The following is a 10,231-nucleotide window of genomic DNA, read 5'->3' as shown; positions in this document are numbered from 1 at the left end:
TAACCAGTGTTTACGAGTCAACTATATACCTAGTACTAAGGTCTTAGAGTATGATGATAAGTGGCATATTGTCCAGCATCCAAGGCAGTCCGAAGCCTAGTACAAGGAACCTGCTTCAGTCTCAAATTCCTTACTCTATGGAAAAACCCATGTATTGATCAGGTACTAGCCAACCAAAGTCCCATGATGGAATGTCACAATGTGATAAAAGACGACAATCTTCTTGTGGACCTTAAACCTTGCAATCTGGCAACACCAGGGAAGAGTTTCTCAAAAGGAAAGACTCTGTGGTTCCAAGACCCACCCAAATTCCAAAGTGTTAAGTGTAACCAAGTGAGCCGAGGAAATGACCTTCTCTCTCATCTCACTTGGAGATAAATTTGTGCATGAAGCAGACAATGCTTCTCATTCCCATCATGTTTTCAGAAGGCATATAACAAATGGTGAATGAGGATATGACAGAAATAAGACTGTGTTTCGTAAAAGTATTTTTCTATTTCAAATGAGCCTTATAGATCTCCATATACCATGATTCTAATAAATTTACATGATATGAATTTGACATTTCCTAAATATTTACTATACTAGTCCTTATCTTTGTCAAATGTCTTTTAATCCTCTTACACATATGGGAGTATTGCCATCTAAAAATAGCTTCTCTCTTTTTTTCCTAGTTATTCAACAACCTTTCTAACACTGTCAGAGATACCAGAAACTAGACCAGGCAGTGGGATTAAGGATGAAGGCTAGTTTTATTACTTTCGTTAAGATCAGTGTATTCATTAATCATGTCAATTTTTTTCTCAACTCCTTTCATTCGAAGAATAAATTTTCTTGAAAAAATATTTAGCTATGATTCAGCAAAGTAATAGTGAGATAAAATTTATATTTTAAAAGTGGCATCCCAAGCCAAGCTTCTGTCCTAAGGAATTTTTTACTCTGTGGCATTTATTTTCTGTTTCAAGATGTCTGTAGCGGAGAAAATGACTCAGATTAAACATCAGTATTATTCTAAAAGCAGTCATCTGCAAAATTTAGATTCTCTCTCCAATGACTGCCTTGAAAAATGAAAAATTCAGTCGCACAATTTTTTTTTAGTATTGAGGATACCACAGTAAACTTGACTGACTTTTGCTAAATGGACTATTGTATGATGTGCGCCTTAGGTGGGACAGCTTGAAAAATTGTTTCCAAAGTATTTGGGACTTTTTCACACCAATTTTCAGCACAGCTCCATGACCACCTACTTAGCTATCAGGCATCTTTTGGGTACAGACATTTCCATACAGAAGACTGATTTCCCTCTTCGGTGAGCATTCTCCAGAGTGGTACTTTAGTTGCTTATTTTAAGAGAACTAGTCTTGTAAATCACTTATCACTTCATAACCCATGGAATTTCTTTTGCTTCTTTCCCAATTAGAGGTCAGAAAGTTTTCCTTCTATTTTTAGCAGTTTGATTCACTAGCAGCCATTGTTTTCATATATCCTTTTATTGGTACATTTTAAGTGTGCCATATAATGACATTCATCATTGGAGATATGCACCTTTACATACTCTGTTGGTTCTTATCTTTTCCCCCTTCCCCTGTCCTCCTTTCAACCCCTTCATCCCTCCCTATTTACAAAGAAAAATATGGAATGCTTCACAAATTTGTGTGACATCTTTGTGCAGCGGCCATGCTAATCTTCTCTGTATCGTTCCAATTTTTTGGTATATGTGCTGCTGAAGCGAGCACCAGCCATTGTTAAAAGGTAATCTGATAGAGTACATGACATTGTAGCACAGTACCTTGCATGAGTGCAATAGCTCAGACTGCAAATCTTAGTTGGTGGTCAATAACTGGTTGTGGAATAAATGAATGAAGAAATGATTGAATGATTATAACTCAAGAATCAATCTGTAATAATAAGGACAGGGATTACTAAGTTATCAGATACCATAGGAATTATGTAAATATTTTTACCAGATTACATTTTTTTAATGTAAAATATATTTTCAATTTTAATTTTAGCCAACTCAAGTTATCCTATGGTTTCTCCTAGTGTCCAGAGAGAAAACAGCACACCCAAAAGAAGTGTAGAAGAAAGTTTAATGAAGGAAGTCCTTATAATTATGTGGGGAGGGTTAAATTCGTTATTACATCAAAGAATAGTACATGTCTTAGTCATTATCCTTATTGCTGAGATACAATCTCTGACACCTATCTCTCCAAAAAGAGGAGAGGTTTATAGTCTGGACTGGCTGGCTTTGAGGCAGAAATACCATGATAGAAGGCTCTGAGCACAGGAAAACTGTTCAGATCATTGTGGCCAGAAAGCAGAGAGAGAAAGATGGAGCCAGCTTGAGAATATCCCCTCCAAGGTCACACTTCTAGTAACAACTTCTCTGACCAGGCCAAACACCTAACAGGAGATTAAACCACTGATGAGTGTAGTGCCTCCACGATCCAATCACTTCCCAAATGCCCTGTCTCTGATCTCTTCAGGTCTTTGAAGGGAACATTTTAGATCTACACCCTAACATTCTGCCTCTGGACCCAAAGGATTCAGGTCTATATCTACACAAAAATGGATTTAGTACATCTCTAAGAGTCTCCAAAATGTTAACAGTTTTAGCATTGCTGAAAAGTCCAAAGCCAAAGCTTTCTCTGAGACTCAAGGCACACTCTGAGCTGTGAGTTCTTGTAAAAATTAAAAAGGAAATTAAAACCTTCTAACATACAATGGTACAGAGTAAACATTTCCACTCTAAAAGTGAAGAATAGAGGAATAGAAAGAAATCGGGCCAAAGGAAGAATGAAACAGAGTGGTGAATCATTAAATCTTGTTTTTCCATGTTTAGTGACCAAGGCAAATTTTGGTAAAATGTGAACTGCAAATGACTTGGGCAGCCCCAGCTCTACAGCATTGCTGGTTTTAACCCTTATAGCCTTTGTTTTGGAGTGGATTTCCTCACTGCCTGCAGCTTTCCTTGGAAGACATTCCATATTCCTGGTCTCTCCAGTTCTTGGCCTCTCCAGTGTACTTTTTGCTTTACTCTCACAACTTTATGTACTGCCCTCTCAGAGGCATATTGTCTGAACTCCCAGGCCTTCTTTTGAAATCTGATCAGAAGTCTCCCTGACCTTGCAAGTCTTGCATCCTGCATGCCTGTAAAACCAGCACCACATGGATGATACTGCACATGGATGTTACCAGGTTAAGCAGTAGCCAGTCCCCTTTGGACTATGGATGCAGAGATCTCTGAGTGCTTGAATGACTGGGCAGTGTGAAAAAAAATCTCAAGGAACTAATTCCCAAGGCAGCTCTTCTGGAGTAGGACATCTTGGGGCTTTCTTTTCAAAATGAAGTGTTTTAAAGGTGTTTACTTTTAACCTTTCATACCCTTGAGCCAGTGAGGGGTGGGGTCTTGCTGATTCCTGAGATGCCCTCATGCCATCTTTCTATTGTCCTGATGGAAAATACTTGGCTTCATTTTTACTGCTAATAGTTTTAGCAACCTCACTTTTCTATGCACCAACTTTGCAGATGCTTCCTTTCTGGCTAAGTTGAAAATTTCTCAAATGAACTTTTTTTTTTTTTTTGGTACTGGGAATCAAACTTGGGTCCTTGTGTTTGCACAGAAGGTGGTGAAACCACTGAACTAAATCCTCGGCCCTCAAGTGAACTTTTTGGTCCTGTTTCTTACTGTAAACCTGGATTAAAGCTGTCAGAAGTACCCATGACACAGCCTCAACATTGGGCTGCCTTGAAATTTTGTCCTCTAGGTTAATTAGTCTCAGTCTCTTGCAAAGTCTCAGGATATGTGGAGAATGTAGACAAACTTTCTTCCAGAGAATGACATATGTGGCCTGTTTTCCAAATGCCAATGAAGTCCTTATTACCAACTGAAACCTCCTGAGCTTGGCTTTTACTGAATGTATTTCTATCATCACACTGATCATCTGAACTCTGATCAAAAACTCCCATCAATCTCATCTTACAGAATTCTAGGGATGTTTTAGGCAGGATTGCCAAACTTTTCTAAACTTATTCCCCAAGCCAATTCCAAAGTCTTCTGAACCATATAGTCAGGTATAGTCACAGAAATAACCCTACTCTCAGTACCAAAATCTGTTTTAGACACTCTCATTGCTGGGGAAAAAAATCTGACATTTACAAATTAAAGGAGGGGGGTTTGTTTTGGCTCATGTTTTCAGTCCAAAGCTGGATGGTCCCAAGGCAGAAACATCACGGTGGAAAGGCCTGAGTGGAGGAAAACTGCTTACATCATGGTGACCAGGAAGCAGAGAGTGTGAAGGGAGGGGCCAGGGAGTGAGATACACTCTTCTATGTAACATCCATAGAGACCCACATCTTCCAACCAGGCTGACCTCCTAACAGCACATTTAGCTATGAATGCATCAGTGTATTAAACCACTGATGCATATCGTGCCCCCATGATCCAATCACCTTCCAAAAGCTCCACTTCTGGATGCAAGAGGCCTCTGGAGGACATTCTAGATCTAAAGCATTACAGTGTAGTACTCTAGAACCAGAAAATGCAGCAGTGCTGAAAGGCAGATATAGGAAGCAATTAATTATTCAAACATAGAACTTGATGGAGAGGCTGCCCAGTAGGAAATGTAGCCTTGGGATAGAGGGCCAAAGCCAAGTTACAGTGATCTGGCAGGAGGCTTGCTATTAGAGTAAAAGAAGACTTACTTCATTTGGCACAAATCTTTCAAATTCCTGGCAAGTGTCTTCCATAGGCCCAATAGAAGCTGGAGAGCAAAAAAGCTATTGGTGTGTTCCTTAGAGGTCATGGGACTCAGAGTATAGAGAAAGGCAGAGGGTAGGTCTGGAGGGGAAATAAAAATATCCATTTACCTTCTTTATTATTTGAGGTGGCTAATTAGTAGTCTCTAGAGTATTGACACTTTCCTTCTGGTTTCTATGTAGGCAGGATAATTAGAGGTAGAAAAAAATAAATTTTAACCATGAAAGTCCAATAAAAAGAAAAAAAAAGTATTGTGACAAATGAAATAGAGGAGCTTGTAGACAATAAAAACTAAACAATACTAATATCTGTCACATGTATTTGATTGAAAAGTCTCAAAATTGTCCATTTTTTGGCCATGTATATTTAGAAAAAAAGTTCTCTATTTCTCTCCTTAAAAAATCTATTGGATTCTCTAAGGGCACGTTTTCAAGAGAAATCTGTAAGAACATGAAGAAAACATATGCAGAGAGAAAGCTAAGTTAAGAGGTGATTACAGTTGATGGGCAGTCTCAGCCTGATTCTAGGGGGAGCTCTGGGACATGAATGGTGCACAATATCATCCTTCAAATTGGCCATGCACAGCTAGGCCTTGGCTGTAGGCCATTTCAGGGGTGATGAGAGCTAAGTTCCCAGGTACAGGCAGGCAAGGGGCTTTTCCTTGGCTGAGGAGAACTATCCAAAGAGGGTGCATCTTGAGCCAGTAGAATTCAACACTTAAAACAGCTGTAAGATGAATATTAGCTCAGTGAAAAAGGCATGGTGAGGCATAATATCTACTAGATATCTATAACCTGGTTTGCATAATCCTTGTTACAAATGAATATTCCAAAGCTTGAACTTCAAAAGCTGAATATGACTTTGACCACGGAGCAGAACACAGTCAATCATCTTGTCTCTAAGAAAATTCTGCAGAAGAACTAGGCAAATGGCAGAGATAAGGCTGACCTGAAAGAAGATTATCAAATGTTTGTTGGCAATTACAATAGCCTTTTGAAACCTCCCATCAGAAGTCCTGTACCTAGTCATCTTTAAAAAAATCTCTTTCATAGATTGTTCTGTCTTGTCTCTTTTTCCTCCCACACATTCAAAGATTGTTCTGTGACCCATTCTGCTTTGGTTGGGTACAACTTGAGTGTCCCCCAAAGGACATGTAAAGACTTAGTCCCTGGGGTGGCAGAATTAGGCTCTGGTAAGGACTCTTAAAGAGATGGGGGCTCATGGGAGAGTCCTGGGTTATTGGGCACATGCTCATTTAGAGAACTAGAGGATCTGGTCCCCCCACCCCTGCCCCTGCTTCGGCTGAAGATGTGACACTTGTCCTGACACACACTCGTGCCATGATGCCCTGGCTTCCCAAGCGATGAAACCAATGGGGCCCAAACTGTGAGCTAAATAAATCTTGACTCTTTATAGAGTTAGTTACCTCAGGTATTTCACAAAGTGAATTTACATTCTTATCTGTCTTTGCTATGATAGGATAGTATGATGTTAGCTATGGTGACCACTGATAAGATTTATGCAGGAATGACATTAAAAGTCATATGACATGTATGCTTATCAATCAGTAGCAACCAATCAGAATATACCATGGTGGGACTTCACCAGCTGGGCCAGCTTTTGGCCTTTTAATCATACCATTATTCAGACATGTATGTACTGGAGGAAAAGCTGAGACAACCTAGATAGAACGGCTGCACCCTGATTTGGGGGATGCTATTTTCAACTGCTCAGAAGTATTGCATTCTGGCTCTACCTGTACCTTCTGACTAAATATCAGCCTGAAAGACTTGCTTCTAATATTATTTACTTTTGTTATTGGTGCTTTAAGTAAAGCCTCAATAACTGTGGTTTTGACCTTAGCAGTCACTTAAAGAAGCCAGGAACTCATAATACCAGTCCCAGATACAATTACAGCTAAAACTTAACCCCAAATCAGGATTCCCATGAAACTCCTGTATCTAGTTTAAACAAAAAGTTAAAAGTTAAATAGGAACATAGATGCATAACTAGTTCAGTAATTTATTTTTTATTATGCATCCTAACAGCAAGGTGGATAAGAACTTTCTAATAAGAGATAACCATGAAGAAAAGGCACAGATACCAGGCCATCTTAGCTGGATGTAAGAAGTCAATGATTTTTTTCTATTCATAACATTTTATGAATTTTACACCATGACACTTTAATACACAATACTCCTCATTTTTTTCTGGCATAATTTGTACAGAGTCTCCTCAAATCCATCACATTTGAGAGCAGAGTCTAGACATTTGTTATGATACAATCAAAAGAAAAGCTTACAAAAACCCCCAAAGAATGACATAAAAATGAATAGAAGTACTGATTAAAATAACACTACCATTTATACGAGGTTTCTTTTAAATTGGCATTCTCCAAAATTCATTTTTTGGAAGATGCAAATCATACTAAAATATTTTAGTACTGAAGTGAGCTTTATTTTATACATCTAAAAAGAGAAGAGAGTTGCATTTATTTCTGCAAGAAGGATTTCAGCAATCTAATTAAATAAATATTATGGCAGTAGATTTGAATAGTTTTCTTATCAGCGAGAAAAGAAAATGCTCTTTCCCTAAAACTAGACATTTATGTCACCGTTGAAGAAAGGCAAGTCAACTATTGCTGAGTAAATGATTTTTTTTAAGTCTGTATCTGATTTGATGAAGTCAACTTTTTAATATAGGGATTGAAAACGTGAGATGCACATTAATTCAGTTCCTGAACATCAGTTTTCTTTTTAAATTTCCAGAACCCCCACTCCACTTGTAGAGCCATCTGCTACTGCCTATTCTACTATGCATGTGGACAGATAATTTCTCAGGGTTCAGTTTAATGAACATGAAGAAACTAGTTCAGGGTATAAAGGGATCTGAAAAAGATAAACTATAAATGAGAACATCTGTGTAAGGTATGGTGAAAGGGAGGAGACAGAGGCATGCAAATTAGTCACACACTGTCAACACAGAAATTCAAGTTCCAAGAAAATGATCTGAATGGGAAGATATTTTGAAATCACTGTAAAAGAGGTGGAGAAGATGAATCATTGTTCAGGTGTATTCAGGTGGCATGGAAAGACAAAAGGAACTCACTCAATTCACATGAAAACAGAACAGAACCAAAAAAGCCCCAAACAATGAAAAACTAAAAAAAACCCCAAAACCCAAAAAACCCAAAAAACCAAAACCAAACAAACCCAGGATGAAGGAAATGACTACTTAAAACTTCTGATCTTATAGTTGAAATGACTCAATTTGTTAATAGGCAATTTCATTAAGTCCACAGTAGCATCAAAGAGATGGTCACTTCCTGTCTGGGCATTGGCAGGTGAGTGTTGAAGCAATCCATTTCTGGGAGGTGGCCTACAATCCTTCCCAAGGAGAAAGTCACAAGTTTGGCTGAGCATAAGGAGATTTAATTTCACTAAAAGCTTATAGCTGAGGTTTCATTCTCATATTCAACACAAAGGCCGCCTTCTAGACTATTAATGTAATTTTTACATCCTCTTCAATTTGGCTCTAAAATATCTATTTCAATTACCATAATTTTCTGACTGATAACTTTGAACATTTCCAGATGGATTGTTTGAAGCATTTTTCATGACTTCAGAGTAATGTTAAGAAAGTTCTTCATTCAGTCTTTGTTGGTAGAAAATTCAGGATAACATGCTTTTGGTTTTAAGCATCTTATTTTTAGGGTCATTCTGACCTCAGTACATTGTAATGTTTGGATTTCAAGTCCCAAGAGAAGGAAGAAGCCAAGGTAGAGGGATCCACTCAGTATCTCTGACTGCTTCTTTTTTCCTTCATGCCTACCTACCTACCTCTTTACTCTTTCAAGGCCCAGTTCAAATCCCAGTTCTCCCTTTCAACATTCCCAAATCACTGCAGCATTTTTAGCTGTACTGGAGTACTCATGGCTGCACTTGTGAAGATCCTCAGCCAGTAGAAGCCATGATTCTCAAACTCTGGCCTGCATCAGCATCACCTGGAGAGCTGCTTACACACAGATGTCTGGGCCCCACCCTCAGAATTTCTGATTCCATAAGAGAGGGATGCAGACAAAAAATACACATTTCTAACAAGTTCTCAAGTGATGCTGATGTTGCCCATCTGGGAACTACGCTTTGAGAGTTGCTGCTCTGCTGTAGGGAATGTCCTTTCCTCATTCTCTGCTTGCTACATTCTAACTCATCCAATCAAGATTCCCCTCAAGAGCTAATGCTGTGGTCAGTGTCTATAATCCCAGCTACTCAGGAGGCTGAGGCAGGATAATCTCTTGGCATCAGAAGTCTGGTGCCACATAGTGAGATCCCTCTCAAAAGCAAAACAACACAACACAACACAAGGTTCCTCTCTGTATAACCTCCTCCATGTCTTTCAGTTAGGCTTCTTTCAGCCTATATTCTTACTCACAAATTATCCTACTTCACTTAAGGAAAGATAGCAAATTTGGACACCTAAGGAGACCAGACAAATGCAAATGTATGTATTTGATGGAATGAAAGACAAGAAAAATGAGATGTGTCTACTGGGCCGCAGTATGACTTTCTCATGGATCATAAACATTTTTCCTAAATATATGCACTATTCAGGGCTATGCTATAGGCAGTTTTGGGGCAAAACAGGACAAGGCCACATTACAAAGAGAAAATGACTAAAGATCTTCCTCTCTATTTGCTACTTTGGTGGTTAGGGTGGAGTGTCGATTTGACTGGCTTTGGGACCACCCAGCAGGTTGGTTGAGCATATTTCTCAGTGTGTCTGGGTTGGTCCGACAGGCATGACCTTGGGAGTCTATGTCTGGTTCATTGCCCCCTGCCCCTTCCTCTCTGATGCTGGTCACCTGCTGTGTTTCCTGGCTGCCATAAACTAAGCAGGTTCATTCTGCCCTGCCCTACAGCCATGATGTTCCTGCCTTGGAGACGGCGGATCAGTGACTGAATCCCCTGGGACTACGAGCTAAATTAACCTTCTTCTAAGTTGTGGGTTATGGGTATTGTGTCCTGGGAACAGAAAAGTGACTAATATAGCTACTTCACTTGGGACAACTCAAACCCCAATTTGACCTTCCTGCCTGTCTCCTCAATAAAAACTAGCAAGTATATCAGTCATGAAAAATTTCCACTTCTTGGCAGCCTCTGTTTCAGATGTAGATCAGGCTTCTTTAAATTCTTCTTGGAATCCTCGAACTCAGGTCACACCTCTTATAAGAAGCTCCTCCCAGTCGTCCTGACTGCCCCAAGAGGCCCGTGGCTCTTCTGGAGAGTGTTTCTTTTGTACCCTAGTAAGTTCAATGACATAAACTCTTTGATGTCATTTTACTTCCTAGTGCTCTTTTGCCAGTAAGTTTTACAGACCAACTGTAGGAACAAAGTGCCTGGGTCTAACAGGAGCAAGTATGCCCCTTGTAAAGGCATTCAAAAGAAACAAAATTTAGACTGTGGGAAAGTGGGG

The 10,231-nt window shown here is 39.3% G+C and overlaps 1 non-coding gene across 1 annotated transcript; it reads right to left on the bottom strand.

The window, feature by feature from the left end:
* Positions 1-1,627: 1,627 nt before the first annotated feature.
* LOC147830362 (U6 spliceosomal RNA) lies at positions 1,628-1,736 on the bottom strand. Its single transcript, XR_015439425.1, has one exon. It is a non-coding gene; the product is annotated as a U6 spliceosomal RNA (small nuclear RNA).
* Positions 1,737-10,231: the final 8,495 nt, after the last annotated feature.

Source organism: Heterocephalus glaber, unplaced genomic scaffold (assembly GCF_053883595.1).
Source record: "Heterocephalus glaber isolate CG9 unplaced genomic scaffold, H.glaber_assembly_v1.0 deba00000122, whole genome shotgun sequence".
Taxonomy (NCBI): Eukaryota; Metazoa; Chordata; class Mammalia; order Rodentia; family Bathyergidae; genus Heterocephalus; species Heterocephalus glaber.
This window is presented reverse-complemented; position numbering and strand designations above follow the sequence as displayed.